Source organism: Erythrolamprus reginae, chromosome 4 (genome assembly GCF_031021105.1).
Source record: "Erythrolamprus reginae isolate rEryReg1 chromosome 4, rEryReg1.hap1, whole genome shotgun sequence".
Classification (NCBI taxonomy): Eukaryota; Metazoa; Chordata; class Lepidosauria; order Squamata; family Dipsadidae; genus Erythrolamprus; species Erythrolamprus reginae.
In genome coordinates, this window is record NC_091953.1 from 80,752,994 (window position 1) to 80,774,466 (window position 21,473).

At 41.9% G+C, this 21,473-nt stretch overlaps 1 protein-coding gene across 8 annotated transcripts in view; it reads left to right on the forward strand.

The window, feature by feature from the left end:
- The first annotated feature begins 6,700 nt into the window (after window positions 1-6,700).
- The window catches only part of BCLAF3 (BCLAF1 and THRAP3 family member 3), a 70,770-nt gene continuing 55,997 nt past the window's right edge, over window positions 6,701-21,473 (forward strand). For 5 of the 8 annotated variants that reach the window (XR_011559027.1, XR_011559028.1, XM_070750732.1 and 2 more), the window contains exon 1: window positions 6,730-6,941. The gene's annotated coding sequence lies outside the window, so the exon portion shown is untranslated. Of the gene's footprint in view, window positions 6,942-7,007; window positions 7,077-21,473 lie in introns of those variants that run through there. The other 3 variants (XM_070750730.1, XM_070750735.1, XM_070750731.1) reach the window with 3 other exon arrangements.

Consider the following 21,473-nt stretch of genomic DNA (forward strand, 5'->3'; position numbering starts at 1 on the left):
GCTTATGTGCATGTGCATCAGCCGAATCTCGCTGCCCCAGCCAGTAGCTCCCTGCTAGGTGGGCCCAGAGAGCGCGGTGCTCGTCCAGTGGGTGTGGGGAGCCTCTGCTGCTGCTGCCAATACGGCCGGCCGGCAGCTGCGGAGCCGGGTCCTACGAGGCACTGCGGCAACGGTCAGTGCTGGCCAGGAGCCACTCATGGGAAGAAATCTTCCAGAAAGGGAAGCAGCTCGTCGGGGAGACTCTGGCAAGAGGGCGATGGGGGAGCATCGTCTCTCCAACGAGCTGCTCTCCTTCCTGGAGGATTTCTTCCCGCTGGTGGTTCCCAGCCAGGACTGCTTTGGGCCACAACTCTGCTCATGCGCAGGAAGCTGAAGGGTGCGCAGGAAACTGAAGGGGGCACAGGAAGCTGAAATGCGCGCACCCCCAAGCATTCCAGTAGGGGCGCAAATGGCTGCCCTTTACTGGCTAGGAGCTGGGAGTGGTTTAGGTCAGTGATGGCGAATCTATTGCACAGATGCCACAGGTGGCACGTGGAACCATATCTGCTGGCGCACAAGCCATTGCCCTACCTCAGCTCCAATGTGCATGTGTGTGCCAGCCAGTTGATTTTTGACTCCCACAGAGGTTTTGGGAGAGCATTTTGGCTTCCAAAGAGGCTCTGGGGGGGGAGGAGGCTTTTTACCCTCCTCCAGATCCATATATATATGAGTACTTATGTGATTCTATAGTGTCAGTACAATATATCTCGCCTCCCTATTATATCTTGCTTCTGTGATCATTGATTCGGGATTCTGCTCTATGGTATTGTATATAATTGAATCCTGCTGAAGTTCATTTTATTTGTGTGCTGGTCAGATGTGTTGCAAACTTTGACAGAATATTTCATTTCATATTCAGGGTAGTATGTACAGTGCCCAAATACAAAAAAACCCCATTGTTCCAATATATAGAGAATTTACCATATACACGTATATGAGGAAGCAATCTTCTTGGATGATGTCTGACTGATCCACCCAGGGATTGCAACATCCTGGATTTTACTCTGATGTATCTCTCCAATATTCATAAGATTATATCCAATTATATAAATCTCTAGCACAAAGTGTTTATGGGTTCCAAGAAGGTTTATTTCATCAAATATACTAATAATTTGATTTAGATTAGGAAAGCTAGTATACAATTCCAAGTGATTTCATTACACTTGGTAAAATTATACTATACTAATTTACTATTATGACTGTACATTACTATCAGCAACTAATATTTCTATTTGCCAAACCTGCAACAACTTAAATCTATAAATAAAAATGACCCTTGGCTCCATTTGCCGAGAAAAGCATAGTTTATTAGAAATCAATTGCAAAGCCAGAACTAAAAATCACATGCCAAAACCCCCAAATTCTACTTTTCTCTCTTTAAAAAAAAAAAAAGTTTTAATACTTTTGTTAGTGTTTAATAAACATAATGTTGTCTGGATAATTTTATTTGCTTAACGGTACAGATTGCGTTCTTAGTCTCCATCCCTTTTTTCCAATCACTGGTAGAAAAAGTTCCATGTTTCATAATATTCTGCATCTTTTTTCTCTTCAATTTGAATCTGTCCATTTCTACACAATCCAGTATCTTCCTAATTATATCTTCGTCTTGTGGTATTTCTTCATTTTTCAATATTGTGCAAATATAATCCTCACCACAGTAATGTTAAATATATATTTTGTTTATCATTTTTTTCTGGCATTATATCTAATAGAAAATGCTCAGGTTTTAAGTTGACATGTTTTCCTATCATCCTTTCTAACTACTTATGTATTTTTTGCCCAAAATTGTTTTGTTTCAATACAAGTCCACCACATATGATATGTACCTGCTTTTTGGTTCCAATTCCAACATTTGCTAGATATATTTTAAAATATTTTAGGTTATTTAGCAGGCGGTAATTGCCATCTACAAAACATTTGATATACACTTTCTTTATATGAAGTTGCCATTGTTAATCTACAGTTTCTTTCCCATAGGTTTTGCCATTTTTCTAATTCTATATTTAATTTTTTTGCTACTGTATCGTCTTTTACTTGTTTATTTTCCAATTTAATAAAAAATTATATATTTTCTTAATCTTTGATCAGAATTCAACAATATCTGATCAAAGGCTATCTGTCTATTATAGAAGCATCTAGACTATCACATGTAGCTTGTATTTGCAATTGAGGCCATCATAGCGTGGTCATATTTCAGTGTCCAAAATGTCTTTATATGCTACAATTTTTTCAAACTTCACCGGATTTTAATATGTGAACACTTCCATCGTGGAGAGACTTTCTAGGATTCTCAAACATACCTTAGCTTTTAATTCCCCATACAGATAATAGTGAGTTTCCTATGTAGTGATTTTGGAAGTATGTGTAAATTTTATTCTTCTCTGTCCTCCTTCTTTCAGCTGACCTTGAGGCAACATCTTTAAGAGCACTTATTTTCACTTCCCCAAGTATTCTCTCATTCATTTCCCCTCCCCACAGTTCATGGGAGTCTGTCACAACAACGGATAAGGTGGCAGACAGTATTATTTTCACTAATAAGGTATTAGTGAAAAATAGTATAATACTGAAAAAAATAAGTTGACATCTATTTCAGGGGTGTCAAACTCAAGGCCTGCAAAGTGATTGAATCCGGCCCTAACACCCATGCTATTCTAGCGGGCACATGGGCAGCAGGTTGTTCAGCATACCAGCAGCGACGGATGGCCAAGCCCCCAAACCGGTCCTGTCTCTGCACTGCCGCTCATGTCCACCCAATCGCCTGCTCATCGCTTTTCCCGCCACTGACTTTTCCCACCACTCTTTTCCTGGTGAGGGCTGGACGGGCCATGAGATGGGCATCTTACTGGAGTTTAACAGCTCCAGGTGTCTGTCGGCTGGTCTTTAGGGAAAAGCTTGCAAAATATGGAAACTCTAATCGCGAGAGTGAGCAATTAATAACTTCTCTCAGTAAGAAGATTTTCCGTATTTTGCAAGGTTTTTTTCCATAAAGAGACCAGCCAATAGACACATAGACCTGTTAAACTCCAGTGAGGTGCCCATCTTGTGGTGGGATGCAGTTTGGGGGTGACAGGTGACAGATGGGGTAGAGCGGGGCAGGGGCTGGGCGGACCATGAGATGGGCATGTCTTGCAGCCCACCCCACCCAGCCCCACTTGCCAAATTGTGTGTCCTACCTGTGACTTGTAGCTCTGATATGTTCCTCAATGTTGTGTTCAGGGAAGGAAACCCATTGTATTAGCAAAAGAAAACTTACAAGTTTGAAAAGTTTGATTGAACTCATGACAAGTTTTCTTTTGCCTGTACAATGGGCATACTTCCCTGGACACAACTCTGAGGAACGCGACAGAGCTACAACTCCCAGGTAGGACATGCATCTCGCAGCTCTCCCCACCGCAAGACACTTGTCCTAGATGCTTGTCCTGAGCGGCTGCTGTCCTGGCTGGATTTGGAAGCTGAAGAGCTGGAGTTTGGGGAAAGAAAGACTTCTGCTGCTTTCTTTCCATGCAGCCAAAAGCAGAAGCAGCAGAAGTCTTTCTTTCTTTCTTCCCCCCAACTTCTGCTCTTTGGCTGTTGAGGGTTAGGATTCCCTCAATTCTGGTCGCTCTTTACCTGAAGGTTTCTGCCTGTCTCGATTCTTCCCCTTGCCGTAAGAAAGAGACAGAGCTACAGCAATTGAGAGGTGGCTACATGCATTCCCTGCGGGACTGGCACAGCTGCTCTGGGCTACCTCTGGCAGCATTTTCAAACATGCTAGTCTTCCTTGCAGACAGAAACACATTTTAAATTGCTGTAGGCAGAGCCCAGAGAAGCTGATCTAGTCCCGTGGTGTGTGTGCACATCCACTTCTGCTATCACTCTCGCTCTTGTGGCCAGGAGCCATTCTTTCTGCAATAGCTACTCTTTTGGTCATGGGAGAGAGAGAAAACAATTGAGAGGCGAAGATAGAACGAAAGAAAGACTCGTGACCAGTGTTCCCTCTAATTTTTGGGGGGGGGGGGTGGGCAGAAAAGTATAGTGTCTGAGCGGCAGTCCCTTTGGGACTGGGCGGCACAGAAATAATAAACAAACAAACAAACAAACAAACAAACAAACAAATGAAAAACCCACACTGTTTTGCCTCAGAGAATTTCAAAATAAAATACTGTACTGTGTGTCTATAACAGTGAGCTCATAATAGGGCAACTCTATCAATATCAAAATGCCACTTAAATAGTTGAGCTAGTTTCAGACTAGATTTTGATTTTCTTTCTCTCTTCCTTACTCCCATTCTTTTTCTTTTTCTTTTCCTTCCTCTCTTTTTTCTATCTGTTTCTCTCTCTTCCTCTCTCTCTCCTTCCCTCTCACTCTTTCCCTCTCGGCTTCTGGGCAGGTTTGGGAAACTCTGAGTTGATGATGATTGCTCACTGCTCAGCTTAGAGGGAACTATGCTCGTGACCACAATTGAGCCTAACATTTTGGTTGCTAAGTAAGAACATTGTTAAGTGAGTTTCATCACATTTTACATGTTGGCCATGGCCACCTGAAAGGATGGGGGTATAGATGAAGATAAGGTTGTAGCATCAAAGAGAAGCATCAAGGAGACTGAAAAGATTGGGAACCACTGCTTTATTTGGTCCAAAAACTACACAAAGTTTGCTTTGGGAGCAGCTGACCACAGACTGACCCATCAGTAAGATTTTTACAGGATTTCTGAGCCCTATATGATTTTATGGCTGAGGAAATTTAGAGAGAATATTTTGATATCCCTCTGGTTTCTGGTTTAGCTATATGATCTTTGTTATCTTTGGGGGAGTAAAAACATTGGGCAAGTGTTAAATTCCCATACTCCTTATGATTTGATTTGCTGACAATATACAGTATATCCCACTTGTTAATTAGCAGTTTAAGGGGGAAAGTAGAGATAGAAGTATTTTCCCATGGGATTTCTTCTCATTTCTTAGGGAAACTTTTCTGGGAATGGGGGTCTCCTAATGGAAAATTTCAAAATAAACTATATACAGTAATTGGTACCAGTGGTATTCTCTACACCAGTGGTCACCAACTCGTGATCTCTGGACCACTGGTGGTCCATGAAAACATTTTGGTGGTCCATAGAAAAATTTGCATTTTTATATATACAGTATTTGCACTAAATCAAGAGTCTTCAAATTATGCCCCCCCCCCCCGGTCCCAACACATGCAATGAATACTTGTGTTGTTGCTAAGAGTCTACCCTTCGGGGTCATTTTATGCTGGTTGGAGAGGCAGAAATTCCCACTTGAGGTCTGCTTTAGCCTTCTGGTGCAGGGCTTTGGGTGAAGGCTAAAGAAAAGCTCCAGTGGTGAAGAGCCAGAGGATCTTGTTCCAGTAGTATTTAAACATGGCCTGGAACTGACTGACCATCTCAGCCAGCCTAGCCTCCATGCGCCGGTATCTGGCCTTGTGCTCTGGCAAGGTCTTCCTTCTGTTTGGAAAGCTTATGCTTGTAGTCCTCAGGGAGGTGCTTCTGTTGAGCCTCATTCTTGGTCAGATCCAATTTGAACTGAGCCAGTTGTTTGTTGTGAACTCTTTCTGGTGACAACTGCTTCCTGTGGAGCCCTAGGGAGCCCAGGTGGGCAGGCAAGGAGTGGCAGGGAGGGAAGAGGTAAGGAGTGGCCCATGATACACCCCTTGATGTGAGTTACATCAAGTTGGCCACACCCACCCAGTTTCACACACACAGACACACACTCCTAACTATGCCCACCCACCCAGTCATTAGGGTGATATTAGTGGTACAATTCATGGGATTTATGAATTTAGTGGACCCTGAGGTCCAAAAAGTTAGGGACCACTTCTCTAGAGCAGTGTTTCCCAACCTTGGCAACTTGAAGATATTTGGACTTCAACTCCCAGAATTCCCCAGCCAGCAAATGCTGCCTGGGGAATTCTGGAAGCTGAAATTCAAATATCTTCAAGTTGCCAAGGTTGGGAAACACTGCTCTAGACCACTTCTCAGTCAGTAGTTCAAAAAGACTTGACAAAATGTTGATTTAAATCTTGAATGAAGTCTTTGGGGGGTCCGTGGTCACAAAAGCTATTTAAAGGAGACTTGTGAAAAACGATTGAGAACCTCTGCCGTAGTCCACAAGTTAAAATTGTGTGATTTCTTAGGTATCAAATGTACGAACAACCACTTAGCCACGAGTTAACTAACTGCAGTAATTTAATGTGCAGTAGTCTAATGTGCCTATTAAATTTAAGGGACGTTTCAGCTTCAACTAATCATGAATGCGATAGCAGCTTTTTGCCTACGAAAAAAAACCTATTGGAATCGGGGTCCCCTTTGGAGTAGAAGGAACATTTCGAGGTGGGGAAAATGTTGCTTTTGCCCCTGTCGCAGCACCGGTAACCGGCGACAGTTTCCAGACTTGTGATGATTGTAGGAGAAGCTGGGTGCTACAAACCAGTTTAACTAACAGGCGTTTAGTGTCTAGTGAGAATTCATCCAGGAAGTAATCAGTACAGCTTCGTGAAAAAGGGGGGGGAATCATGCAAGCCGCAGGCATCAAACATGGAGAAAAGAGTTCACGCGAGCCTGGCGGGATGGGAGGAGTGACGCACGCAGCCACTCTCCTCTGCAGAAGAATTACCAAGCCAGCCGGTGAATTCCCTTTTTTTACCCTCTACTTCCGGTTCATTTACTTCCGGGGCACTAAGCCCAACCCGTTTGCCTGAGGCGGAGTAGGTGCGGGCTGGTGGATGGGCTTTTCTTTTCAGTCCTTCTGCTCCGCTCCGTCCCGAACCTGGCGGCTTCAAGTTGGACGGAATCCGGTCGCGGGGAGAGACTCTGAGTGGCCCCTCGGAGAGCTTTTCTGAGGCAGCGGCTACAGGAGGAGCAGGAAGGGGAGGAGGAGGGCTGGAACGGCGGGGAGTAGTAGAAGGTGAGCGTCTCCGGGTGCCGCCCCCTTCACGGGGCGTCAGTGCTTAGGCTCGCCGCGGAGGGGAAGCGCGCCCGTCGGGCTTTCAGGGATACGTATCAGCCTTGTGGGCCTCGGAGGTGATGGCTCTGCGCGAAGGTGTGGCGTCCCCTCTACTGTTGGCTTTCCAATCCTGGTTTCGCAATCGGGACGCGCCTTTTCTCCGGAGAGAGGGACATCGTATTTGCGTGACTAAGATCATAATGCGCAGGATCCCGATTTTAGATAGGGATCACTATGAATTCAATGACGAGAACTGTTATGACATCTTATGAACTTGCTCTTCGAGGGCGGGGAGAACCGAAAAGGTCTCTTTTGTACCAAAGTTAAGTGAGCAGTAATTTTGTCAAACTGAGGAAAACAGTTTTCTGGGAGGAATTCCATTCTAATTAATAGTTACGCTTCAGTGTGTAACCCTAATAATATTTTAAGTACAATAATTTGAAAGAGGATTCAAAATTTGCCATGGTAATATTTAAAAAAAATCCTATAGGTGTATAATGTTAATTCTTACCAAATGCAAGGTCCCTTTTTTCTATATCTTAAGAGAGGAGCATTTATTTCAGTGATTTGAGCTTTGTATTGTCTTGAAAAAAGCCATGGAAATTTGTTTTACACGAAAAACAGATTAATCAGTGGCAATATGTTTCTATAAATGATACAGAATTCAAAGCAAACAAATCCATAGCATGCTTTTTTAAATCGGGAACTTGATTTATTTATTTATTTTACTTAATTAATCAGGCTGATTTAGAAAGGAGCAAAACCGTAATGCCTTTAAAAAAAGGCAATGGACATCTCTCATGATTTGTCTCTAGCAATTTGTACTTAAGAGAAATAGTTAACTGTCAAGCCACTATGAATGTTACCATTCCTTCTCCTATTTCTAATAAGTTGCTATAATGCTGCTATGAAAAAGTAAGTTCCAAAAATCATGGCTTGTCTGTTGTGGAAAGCACATTACAGTAAATATACTTCTAGTTTCATCTGATGGCAGCTTAAATAGTATAGAAAGTTACCATAGATAGTTACATAGGAAGGCGTAGTTAAGCTTAGGTTTATATGTGATGAGGTTTGCTTGTTTGCTGAATTTGAAAATTAAATGAGACTAGGATAGATCTATTTCGGCCTTATTTTGGCCTCATCAGCTAGCCATACCCACTGGGACCTTTGCCTTGTAAGGCAGAGAATTATACTCTAGGCTACAGTATCCAATCCTTTCAGCTCTGCACCAGGGAAGGGTTACATATTTTTGTGTCGAATCAATATATATATAATATATATAAATATATAATGTATATAAACTCCCTATGGACTCAGGGTGTCTCACAGTAAAATAAACATGGATCAATATAAAAACAACAGTACAATTTAAAATAATTGCTGCCATCCATACATTCATGGGCTGACTTCACTAGTAGCCCCCCTGCCCAGTCAATGGCTCCAGGCCTGTCAAAAACCGTATGCCACATGCAGCAGCATTCTGGACCAACTGTAATTTCCAAACACTTCAAGAGTAGCCCAACATAGAGTACATTGCAACATTCCAGCTGTGAGGTAATAAGGGGTGTGAGTGACCGTGAGAAGAGCCTCTCAATTCTAGGACACCAAGTTACGAACCCATTCTGATGGGGTTAATGTCTTTCCCCCCAGAGTCAAGGAAGGACAGTTGACATAATCTTTAGGAGGCGATATTCACAGCTTGTCAGGTTAAGTTTGAGCCTCTTGATTCCCATCCAGACTCTCACCTTGCCAAGACATCCACTGAATGTGGTAGAGATATATAGTTGGGTGTCATTAGCATATTGCTGAAACCTCATCTCATGTCACCGGATGATCTCACCCAGTGGTTTTGTATAGAGGTTAAATAGTAGGAGAGAGGACTGGCCCCTGAGGTACCCCGCAGACAAGGGGCTTGGGTGTTGACCTCTGCCCTCCCACCAACATTAATTGTGATTGATCAAAGAGATAGGGGAGAACCACTGTAATGCGGTGCCTCCCATTCCCAGCTCCCTTACTCGGCATAGAAAGATACCATTGTCAGTGGTATCAAGAGTCAAAATATATATTCTCTCTTCAATAGTTTTTTAAATGTTTTTGCATGATGTCAACATGTGTTAATATCATTCCACAAAGTAGTAACTTTTGTAATTTGATAACTTAAAATTTAGTAATTTGACATTGGGGTTGTTTTGCTTGGGAAATTTATTCATTTCAGAGACAAGGCTTGCTTAGCAAAGTTTCCTGTGAGATCGGATAATTATAACTAATTTGGTACATATCTCTTACTCCAGATATATTTCTGCAAATTCATTTTAATACAGTTGTTAGAAAGTGGTTAATACGTATATCTGTCTTTCCATGATTCAGTTCTTATCCTATGATAGCCAGGTATTTGTTTTGTAGAGCAGATGTATTTTCATGCACTAATGATGATGTTAAATAAGATTTCCATCTGTGTGATTGTTTCCCCAAAACGCATAACTTGATAAATATAACACCCTGTGAAAATTTTTCCTAATATATAGTAGTGTAATCCAGAAACACAACCACCTCCAGCACATCATTCCCCATTAGGGCCTCAATCAATTGGCAGAGCCAAGTTGTAAGGCCCTTCCATAAAGCTAAAAAGGTGGAGGTTGATTTCACATCTGGCAAATATTTCAGAGGAGAGGAGTCACTGCAGAAAAAACTCTTCTAGATCCTGCTAGCTGAAATTTCTTGACTGACAAGGTCTGCAGTATGAGTGAGGTCAGCCAGTTCTATTGGACCAAGATGGTTCCCCAGATCAGCAAACCTGCAACCAATGCAGCTCACCTAACAGTAGTGTTACATGTGCCACCCTAGAAGCCTCCTAAACTGACTGTACCACCGCATTCTGTATCAATTGTAGCTTCTGAATACTTCATTTTTTAATCATTTATTTTTAAAAAGTAACTTCAGTAATAGTAAATTTAAATATACAGTGCTCTTCAATTTTGATATTGTTTCTAAAAAAGTGTAATTGAACTAAAAACTATAAAAGTATGTATCAGGGTTATGACGGATGCCCTATTTAAATCTTATATCTTAACAAATATCAATTTCTAAAATATTTTTGAAATTAAATACTTTCCAATTTTATTAACAATCCAGTTTCCATCGCCTAAGAGGAGAGCACAGGAAAGAAAATCATTCAAACCCAACTGATGTGAATCCTTTTAATCTTGTAACAAAATTGTATTATGTTTGCTTTTTCATCAGCTTTAAAGACAAACTTTACCAACTTAATTAAGAGATTTTCATGAACTGCTAGACTATATACTGCTCAAAAAAAATAAAAGGAACACTCAAATACCACATCCTAGATCTGAATGAATGAAATATTCTCATTGAATACTTTGTTCTGTACAAAGTTGAATGTGCACAACAGCATATGAAATTGATTGCCAGTTGGTATGACTTCCTAAGTAGACAGTTTGATTTTGCAGAAGTTTGATTTACTTGGAGTTATATTGTGCTGTTTAAGTGTTCCCTTTATTTTTTTGAGCAGTGTATTTTCTTTTTGAACCATAAATATGAGGGTCGCCCAGAAAGTAATACACATTTTTTCTCAGCCTAAAATAATGGTACAAATGCGAAACTTTAGATATACATTATTTGAATTGTCAGGAGTGTGTGTATAAATTTTGCGTTTCTTCAAACAGCATAGCTGTAGCAGTGTTTTGAAATGGCGTCTAAGTGATGTATGTTACAAGCAGCGTGTTGTCATTGAATTTCTCACTGCGGAGAAAGAATGTTGGGAGCATTCACAAACGTTTGTGTACAATTTATGGAGAATCTGCAGTCGACAGAAGTACGGTTAGAGAGTGAGGCCATTAGAAGAGCAGAACAGAAGAACAGGGTGAGGCCATTAGAACAAGGAGTGATACCGAGAGGGCATACACGCCCTTGCGTCTCGCTGGAGAAAAGCCATAGAAGGGAATGGAGATTACATGGAAAAATAGGGAGTGTAGAGGAAACATCTTTCTTTCTTGAGTGTAAGGTTCATTGTGTTCAATAAATAATTGCTGGAAAAAAAATGTGATGCATTACTTTCTGGGCAAGCCTTGTATAATGTAAGTAATAACTTTATTTTTTGATTTGATTTGATTTGTATGCCGCCCCTCTCCGCAGACTCGGGGCGGCTCACAATACAATAAAACAGTTCATGACAAATCTAATAATTTACAATTTAAAATTTAAAATATTTTTTAAAACCCATTATTAAGCACACATACATACAAACATACTATACATAAATTATATAGGCCCGGGGGAAATATCTCAGTTCCCCCATGCCTGACGACAAAGGTGGGTTTTAAGGAGTTTACGAAAGGCAAGGAGGGTAGGGGCAGTTTTAATCTCTGGGGGGAGCTGGTTCCAGAGAGTCGGGGCCGCCACAGAGAAGGCTCTTCCCCTGGGTCTCGCCAACCGACATTGTTTAGTTGACGGGACCCGGAGAAGGCCCACTCTGCGGGACCTAATCGGTCGCTGGGATTCGTGCAGCAGAACGCGGTCTCGGAGATATTCTGGTCCGATGCCATGAAGGGCTTTATAGGTCATAACCAACACTTTGAATTGTGACCGGAAATTGATCGGCAACCAATGCAGACTGTGGAGTGTTGGTGTAACATGGGTATACCTAGGGAAGCCCATGACTGCTCTCGCAGCTGCATTCTGCACGATCTGAAGTTTCCGAACACTTTTCAAAGGTAGCCCCATGTAGAGAGCGTTAAAGTAGTCGGACCTCGAGGTGATGAGGGCATGAGTGACTGTGAGCAGTGAGTCCCGGTCTAAATAGGGCTGCAACTGGTGCACCAGGCGAACCTGGGCAAACGCCTCCCTCGCCACAGCTGAAAGATGGTTCTCTAATGTGAGCTGTGGATCGTGGAGGATGCCCAAGTTGCGGACCCTCTCCGAGGGGGTCAATAGTTCCCCCCCCAGGGTGATGGACGGACAGATGGAATTGTCCTTGGGAGGCAAAACCCACAGCCACTCCGTCTTATCAGGGTTGAGTTTGAGTCTGTTGACACCCATCCAGGCCCCAACAACCTCCAGACACCAGCACATCACTTCCACTGCTTCGTTGATTGGACATAGGATGGAGATGTAAAGCTGGGTATCATCAGCGTACTGATGATACCTCACCCCATGCCCTTGGATGATCTCACCCAGCGGTTTCATATAGATATTGAATAGCAGGGGGGAGAGGACCGACTCCTGAGGCACCCCACAAGGGAGAGACCTCGGGGTCGATCTCTACCCCCCCACTAACACCGGCTGCGACCGACCGGAGAGGTAGGAGGAGAACCACTGAAGAACTGTGTCTCCCACTCCCAGCCCCTCCAGCCAGCGCAGAAGGATACCATGGTCGATGGTATCGAAAGCCGCTGAGAGGTCAAGAAGCACCAGGACAGAGGATAAACCCCTGTCCCGGGCCCGCCAGAGATCATCCATCAACGCGACCAAAGCAGTTTCCATGCTGTAACCGGGCCTGAAACCCGACTGCTGGGGACCTAGATAATCGGCTTCTTCCAAGGGGTCAATAGTGGGCTAGATAAATTTAAATTAGATTTAGACAAGATGAGGTTGGTATAGATAAATAGAAATCTGGTTTTGGGAATAAAGATCAGCCTGTTTTGGGATAAATCTTACATCTATGAAAGAGCAAATCATATGAGAATGCTCCTTGGATGATCTATTTGTCACTGGATTCACAGATAACATGGATTTTTAACAATTAAGATAGTGCCAACAGTGACCTTTCTTAGTCAGATTTGGTGACAGTTATCCACACCTTGTCTCGGTATTTTTGATTGCAACACTATATATGGGATGTCATTGTAAAGCTTCTGGAATCTGCAGTTAATACAAAAGATGATTGCTAAGTTGCTAACCAGTGCAAATTGTAAGAATCAATTGGTTGCTTTTTGGAAAGATCTATACTGGTTGCCAGTTGCTTATTGGATATAATTTAAGATGTTGGTATCTGCTTATCTGACATGAACTTACTTGGGAGATCAGAGAGCTCTTGGGCATTTTGGGAAATTGATACTTTCCTTCATGGTATCTTCCTATGCAGACTAGTCTGGTTCAGTGCTATTCTTACAGCAGATTTAGGAATACAGTATTGACATCAGATAGTGCAAGATTGGCCTACAGATCCTTTCCTATTACTCTCTGAGTTTTTGAATCCTCTTCAAGTATTGTCCATCTTGTTCTCTGGATGTTTTTGTTTTTGTATATAGAGCTTCTGTCCAATATGCTGACACTGAATTTTTAAGCTATTGATGCACCTGAAGAAAATGAAAACATAATGGAAGCTTTTTTTTTTTAATTAATTTTTTTAAAAAATTTGCAGTAATATTTCTTATCCAGTCTTGGATTGTTCCTGTTTCAAACCTTATCTGTCAGTCATTGAGAAAATGATACCTTTGTCCGGTTACTGTTAATCAGCTTCCAAAAAAAAAAGCAAAGTCCTTTACCAAAGACTTTTGAACAAACAACCATCAGTCAACGAAGCAGTGGAAGTGATGTGCCGGTGCCTGGAGGCTGTTGGGGCCTGGATGGGTGTCAACAAACTCAAACTCAACCCAGACAAGACGGAGTGGCTGTGGGTTTTGCCTCCCAAGGACAATTCTATCTGTCCGTCCATTACCCTGGGGGGGAATTATTGACCCCCTCAGAGAGGGTCCGCAACTTGGGCGTCCTCCTCGATCCACAGCTCACATTAGAAAAACACCTTTCAGCTGTGGCGAGGGGGGCGTTTGCCCAGGTTCGCCTGGTGCGCCAGTTGCGGCCCTATTTGGACCGGGAGTCATTGCTCACAGTCACTCATGCCCTCATCACCTCGAGGCTCGACTACTGTAACACTCTCTACATGGGGCTACCTTTGAAAAGTGTTCGGAAACTTCAGATCGTGCAGAATGCAGCTGCGAGAGCAATTATGGGCTTCTCCAAGTATGCCCATATCACTCCAACAGTCCGCAGTCTGCATTGGCTGCCGATCAGTTTCCGGTCACAATTCAAAGTGTTGGTTATGACCTATAAAGCCCTTCATGGCACCGGACCAGAATATCTTCGGGACCGCCTCCTGCCACACGAATCCCAGCGACCGGTTAGGTCCCACAGAGTTGGCCTTCTCCGGGTCCCGTGGACTAAACAATGTCGTCTGGCGGGACCCAGGGGAAGAGCCTTCTCTGTGGGGGCCCCGACCCTCTGGAACCAGCTCCCCCCTGAGATTAGGATTGCCCCCACCCTCCCTGCCTTTCGTAAACTCCTTAAGACCCACCTTTGCCGTCAGGCATGGGGGAACTAAAACACCTCCCCCTTGCCCATGTTGTTTTGTTGATTGATTGACTGTGTGCCTGTTTTTTATATATACTGTTTTTATGAGATTATTAATTTAAATTGTAACTAGATGGGTGGGCATTGGATTTGGTATTATGTACTGTACTGTTTTTTATTATTGTGAGCCGCCCCGAGTTTGCGGAGAGGGGCGGCATATAAATCCAATAAACCTAACCTAACCTAACCTAACCTATCACAGGAAAAGAGAAGAGGTGCTGTTACATATCAGTACAGTGATACCTTGTCTTACGAACTTAATTGGTTCCAGGATGAGGTTCGTAAGGTGAAAAGTTTGTAAGATGAAACAACGTTTCCCATAGAAATCAATGGAAAAGCGATGAATGCGTGCAAGCCCAAAATTCACCCCTTTTGCCAACCGAAGCACCCATTTTGGCACTGGTGGGATTCCCCTGAGGCTCCCCTCCATGGGAAACCCCACCTCTGGATTTTGTGATGCTGCAGGGGAATCCCAGCAGGGGAATCCCAGCATCGCAAAAATGGGTGCTTCGCTGGCAACGGAAGTCCGGAGGTGGGGTTTCCCAGCAAGGGAAGCCTCAGCGAAATCGCAGCATGGCTAGGATTCCCTTGCAGCATCGCAAAATCCGGAGGTGGGGTTTTCCATGGGGGGGACCCTCAGGGGAATCCCACCAGCGCAAAAACGGGCGCTTCGGATGGCAACGGAAGTCCAGAGGCAAGGCAACCCATCTGTGGCGGTGGGTTTGTAAGGTGAAAATAGTTTGGAAGAAGAGGCAAAAAAATCTTAAATCCCGGGTTCGTATCTTGAAAGGTTCGTATGACAAGGTGTTCGTAAAATGAGGTATCACTGTATTTCGTTAAACAGCACAAAACGGAATACAGTGATCCCCCGATCATTGCGAGGGTTCCGTTCCAGGACCCCTCGCAATGACCGGTTTTTCGCGAAGTAGCGCTGCGGAAGTAAAAACACCATCTGCGCATGCGCAGATGGTGTTTTTACTTCCGCAGCAGTGAGGAGCCGAAGATTGGGGTTTCCCCACCGCCCACGCAAACTCCTCGCTGCAGCTCGCCCGCCCTTCGCCCGCCCACGCCGTTCGCTCGCACCGCTTCCCAGCTGAGTCCTGAAGCCAATTCGCTTCAGGACTCAGCTGGGAAGCGGCGAGAATGAACGGTGTGGGCGGGTGAAGGGCGGGCGGGCGCGCGGGCAGGCAGGCGGCGGACAAGTCGTTCGCTCGCGTGCGCGGCTTCCCAGCTGAGTCCTGAAGCCAATTCGCTTCAGGACTCAGCTGGGAAGCGGCGAGAATGAACGGCGTGGGCGGGCGAAGGGCGGGCGCGCGGGCAGGCAGGCGGCGGACAAGTCGTTCGCTCTCGCGCGCGGCTTCCCAACTGAGTCCTGAAGCCAATTCGCTTCAGGACACAGCTGGGAAGCGGCGAGAATGAACGGCGTGGGCGGGCGAAGGGCGGGCGAAGGGCAGGCAGGCGGCTGACAAGCCGTTCGCTCGCGCGCCGCTTCCCAGCTGAGTCCTGAAGGCAATTCGCTTCAGGACTCAGCTGGGAAGCGGCGAGAATGAACGGCGTGGGCGGGCGAAGGGCGGGCGGGCGGTAGCGAGGAGTTTGCGTGGGCGGTGGGGAAACTCCTTGCTGATGCCCGCCGCTCGCCCTCCCGCCAGCAAGAGGGGGAAGACCTAGGGAAGCCGCCCAGCAGCTGATCTGCCCGGCGCCATCTACGCATGCGTGCCCATAGAAAAAAGGGCGCGCATGCACAGATGGTGTTTTTACTTCCAGGTTGCAAAATCGCCATATAGCCGTTTCGCAATGATCGGGATCGCAATACCCGGGGGATCACTGTACAAATAAATGGATTAAATTTTCCAGTGAAGCTTTCATTGAATGGATATTTTTATAGGAAACACACGAATTTAACTGTATCTTTGGCAAAGTTTTTCTCACCTAAAGGAGATAAATTTCTGAAGATGTTTGCTTTAAAAAATCCTATGTATTAACACTTTTTCTGCAAGATAAAAGTATCTGCATTTTATTTATTCCTAAAGCTATGTCTTATGTATTTCAAATTTTCAATTATTTGAATATGAAGGCTTTGCCTGTATAAAAATCTTTTTCGGATGAACAGTGATACTGACCACCATTAATATAGGAGGGAGGTCCATTTTATCCATGATTTATAGTTTACTGTACAGTATATAGAGTTGCTATATTGTAACAAAATAGCAAAATAATTGGTGGCTGAAAATCTAACAACATTTTGTAATAAATATTTTTGTATAGTAGATTCCATGTCATTCAGTAATAAAATAACTTAAGTTTTCTGAATTGTCTGCTGTGATTTTTTCATTTAAGGCAAATTCTACATTAAGGCATAGTGTATTGTCAATAAAGCATTCCCTTTTTACAAAATGCAGTAGATGAAGTTACTCCAAATCTACTATTATAAAAATCTGAGATGTGATATTGATTTGATATTGATTGAAAAGCAAAAAGTTGAATTTGGGAGATTATTTTGTCAGATTGGGGATTTTGAATTCTTATTTTGTATAATGCTAATTCAAAACTTGTTTATCTAGAAGAAAATTTTAATATTGCTTAATTTTTGCTACAATCCATATCATGACAGGTTGTTAAAATTAATGTGATAATTCAGAAAATAGCAGTATATACTGAACATATCTTAATTATGGCATGACTATTAAATTATTGTGCATTTATATTTTAAAGAATATTACTTTCTTTATCCAAGATTTGTTTGTTAGATGTGTGTGTGGGGGTGAGAGACACAGAGAGAGTGAATCTTAATATCTAACGCTCTGCCATTATGGATAGACTGCAGGATATTGTCAGAGTCTGATCTTTTTAAGGAAGTAAAACTCTCAACTCCATTTGAAATGAAAAGACACTTTTACTAACAGATGCTGAACCCGGGAGAGTCAAGTGGAATATAAAATTCCCGCATATCTTTATTTTTTTTAAAAAAAAATATTTTTATTGATTTTGTAAATATGGTTGCATAAAAAACAAACATAAAACAGTGCACAGTGCATGTGCCCATCACCTGACCGACAAAAGAACCCCCATCACCACCACCACCCATTGCGGGGGGTTCGAAAATTTACTAATTTATATATATATATTTCCTTGGCTCTACTTTGCATTTGTTATTACTGAAAGAGTGACTGGAGTTTATTTTTCACATTTGCATCACAGATTCTACTCAACATATAACCTTTCACCTTATTCCATCGTACCATCAGCTTCTCCAGTTTGTTTTCATCAAAGTTGTTTAATCTTATTTCCATGATTTCAAAATGTATGTGATCCACCATGTACCAGTACCAGTTCTGTAATGTCCATTTTATAGACTGTTTCCAACCCAGTACCACTACCGCTTGAGCACTTTCCAATGCTGCAGTTTTTATTTCTTTAAAATCTCTTAGTTCTCTTTGTTTAATTAAAATCGCTATTTCTTTTGTAATTGTCCAATTAATATTTAACATTTTATTTATTTCATTCTGCACTTCCTTCCAAAATTTCTGAATTTCTACACACTCCCAGAACATATGCATGAAAATTCCTTTCTTTTGGCAACCATGCCAACAATTACCTTTCTCTTTCCCCTGGAAGTGTGCAAGTTGTGCTGGTGTATAATACCATTTGTGTAAGATTTTTCTTCTCATCTCTTTAATAACTCTTGTGTTTTTAATCTTATGTATATTTTCTACTATTTCTTTCATTTCACTTTCATCTATTTGTAAATCATTTTGCCAGCATCTTGTCAAACCTTTTATTACTTCCTCTTCTGCTTGCAATAACATTCTATATATATTGCTAGCTTGAGCTTTTGTATTATTAATCTTTTCTTTTATTATTTTCTCTAAACAATTTTCTTCTCTCAAGAAAGCTTCTTTATTCTCACTTTTATTTAAGTATTTACTTATTGCATTAATCAGCAGCCATTTCTGTTGACCCAGCCACCATTCCAGCCAAGTTCTGCTAACTCTCCCGTCCTTCTCATATAATTGTTCAATTCTCATTATCCCTTTGCTATTTAACTCTTTTATAATTCTGCTTAAGTTAACGTCATTACCTGTATTCAATACATGTAACGTTGATAATTTTGAGTTTCTAATTCCCCATTTCCCCTGCCATTTAAACCATATTTTAAACCTGCTTTCAGAGGGTCGGTTAAATTATTAATTTCTATTTTACTCAATTTTTAAAATAATAACTCCTTATTATTTATATTATTAATTTCCTTTTCCAATTTCACCCACTTCTTTTCCCCCCATAACTGTAGTTCCATTAATCTTTCTATTTGAAATGCTTCTCTATATAATTCTAAGCTCGGGCTTCCCCACCCCCCCTCTTTCTCGTGGGCAAACAGCCATTTTTTCCTTATTCTAGGCCTTTTGTTTCCTTCAATCCAAAAATTTAATTTACTATCCCATTCTCTCAATTTTGCACCAGGAAAGGTACCTGGTAAAACCTGAAATAAATACATCATTTTTGGTATAATCATCATTTTAAGGGCTCTAATCTTAGCAATTCTTCTCAACCTTTTTTTCCTCCAGTTTTTTATCTGCTTTTGAAGTCTCTTCCATATTGAATTATAATTAACTGTCGCAATTTTGTTGGAATTCTTTAACAACCAAACTCCTAAGTATTTCATTTTTTTACATCCTAGTTTCAATCCTGACGCTTTTTGTATCTCAATTTGCTCTTTAGGGCCTGTATTTAAACAAATTATCTCTGATTTCTTTATATTAACTGTAAGACCCGACTGGTCTTTAAATTCCTGGAGTAAGATCTTTATTCTTTTCATCATTTCAATTGGGGTTTCAGTCAATACTATAGCATCATCTGCAAAAAGATTTAATTTTAATTCATGTTTTCCTATTTGGTAACCTCTCCACTCCTTGTCATTTCTAATTTTATTTGCTAAGACCTCAATTGCCAATGCAAATAACATTGGGGATAGTGGGCAACCCTGCTTAGTTCCATTCTGAATTTTAACCTTCTCTGTTCTGTTACCATTTACCCTAATATAAGCTATATTATCCTTATAAATTGCTTTTATAATTCCCGCATATCAATACAGAGTTTCCCCTGGTTTCATAGAAACACAGAAGACTGAAAAAAACCTCATGATCCATCTAGTCTGCCCTTATACTATTTTTTGTATATTATCTTAGGATGGATATATGTTTATCCCAGGCATGTTTAAATTCAGTTACTGTAATAATATTTTCTCATGTTGCTTTTGATCTTTCCCACAACTAACTTCAGATTGTGTCCCCTTTCCTATTAAAAATACTTCCCTCCTGAACCTTATTTAACCCTTTGACATACAGTATTTAAATGTTTTGATCGTATGCCCCCTTTTCCTTCTGTCCTCCAGACTATACAGATTGAGTTCATTAAGTCTTTCCTGATACGTTTTATGCTTAAGACCTTCCATCATTCTTGTAGCCCGTCTTTGGACCCGTTCAATTTTGTCAATATCTTTTTGTAGGCGAGGTCTCCAGAACTGAACACAGTATTCCAAATGTGGTCTCACCAGTGCTCTATATAGCGGGATCACAATCTCCCTCTTCCTACTTGTTATACCTCTAGCTATGCAGCCAAGCATCCTACTTGCTTTTCCTACTGCCTGACTGCACTGCTCACCCATTTTGAGACTGTCAGAAGTCACTACCCCTAAATCCTTCTCTTTGAAGTTTTTGCTAACACAGAACTGCAAATACAATAGTCAGATTGAGGATTCCTTTTCTCCAAGTGCATTATTTTACATTTGGAAACATTAAACTGCAGTTTCCATCGCTTTGATCACTTATCTAGTAAAGCTAAATCATTTACCATATTACAGACGCCTCCAGGAATATCAACCCTATTGCACACTTTAGAGTCATCGGCAAATAGGCAAACCTTCCCTATCAAACCTTCCCCTATGTCACTCACAAACATATTAAAAAGAATAGGACCCAGAACAGACTCTTGTGGCACACCGCTTGTAACCTGTCTCTGCTCAGAAGACTCACCATTAACAATAACTCTCTGATGTCTACGCTTCAGCCAGCTGCAAATCCAGGGATTAAGGCCAATCTTCACTAATTTATCTATCAGCTCTTTATGTGGAACCGTATCAAAGGCTTTGCTGAAGTCCAGATAGGCAATATCCACGGCACCACCTTCATCCAACATCTTTGTGACATAGTCAAAGAAATCAATGAGATTAGTCTGACATGATTTGCCTTCAGTAAAGCCATGCTCACTTGGGTCCAATAAGTTATTGTTTTTTAGGTGCTGATTTCTCCTCTTTTTGAGTAGAGTCTCTATCATTTTAACTATAACTGATGTCAAGTTAACTGGCCTGTAGTTACCAGTTTCTTCTCTACTGCCCTTCTTGTGGATAGGCACAACACTGGCCATTCTCCAATCCTCAGGAACATCTGTTAACAGGGATTGGTTAAACAAATCAGTCAGGGGGGTAGCAATGACAAATCTGAGTTCTTTAAGAACTCTGGGGTGGATGCCATCTGGACCCATTGCCTTATTTATCTTTAATCGTTCAAGTTCTTCTAAGACATCAGCTTCTAAGATCACTGGAGCTGAATCCGTACAGCTGGAAGCAATGCTATATCCATCTATAGTATTATATTGTAAGGTATCTTTTGAGAAAACTGAACAGAAGTAGCTATTGAAATGGTCAGCGATCTCCTTATTCCCATCAATGCATGTATTATTCCCAGTACTATGCTTCGTGATGCTGCAGTTTTTCTTCTTCCTATCACTAATATATCTGAAGTAGGTTTTATCCCCCTTCTTTACAGATTTGGCAATGTCTTCCTCTTTTGAAGCTTTAGCAGCATATATTATCTGTTTTGCCTCCTTCTATTTCATTTTATACACCTCTCTATCAGCTATACTTCCAGACTCTTTATACCTCCTATAGGCAGCCTTTTTTTCATTGACTATAGCCTTTACATCATTGCTAAACCATAGCGGTTTCTTCTTCCTTTTACCTTTAGTTATTTGCCTTACATACAGTCCAGTGGCTTTTAAGATGGCCTTTTTAATACAGTCCACTGGGTGCTCGCTCCTGCCATTTTATCCCTCCCCTTTAATTCATTATTTAAA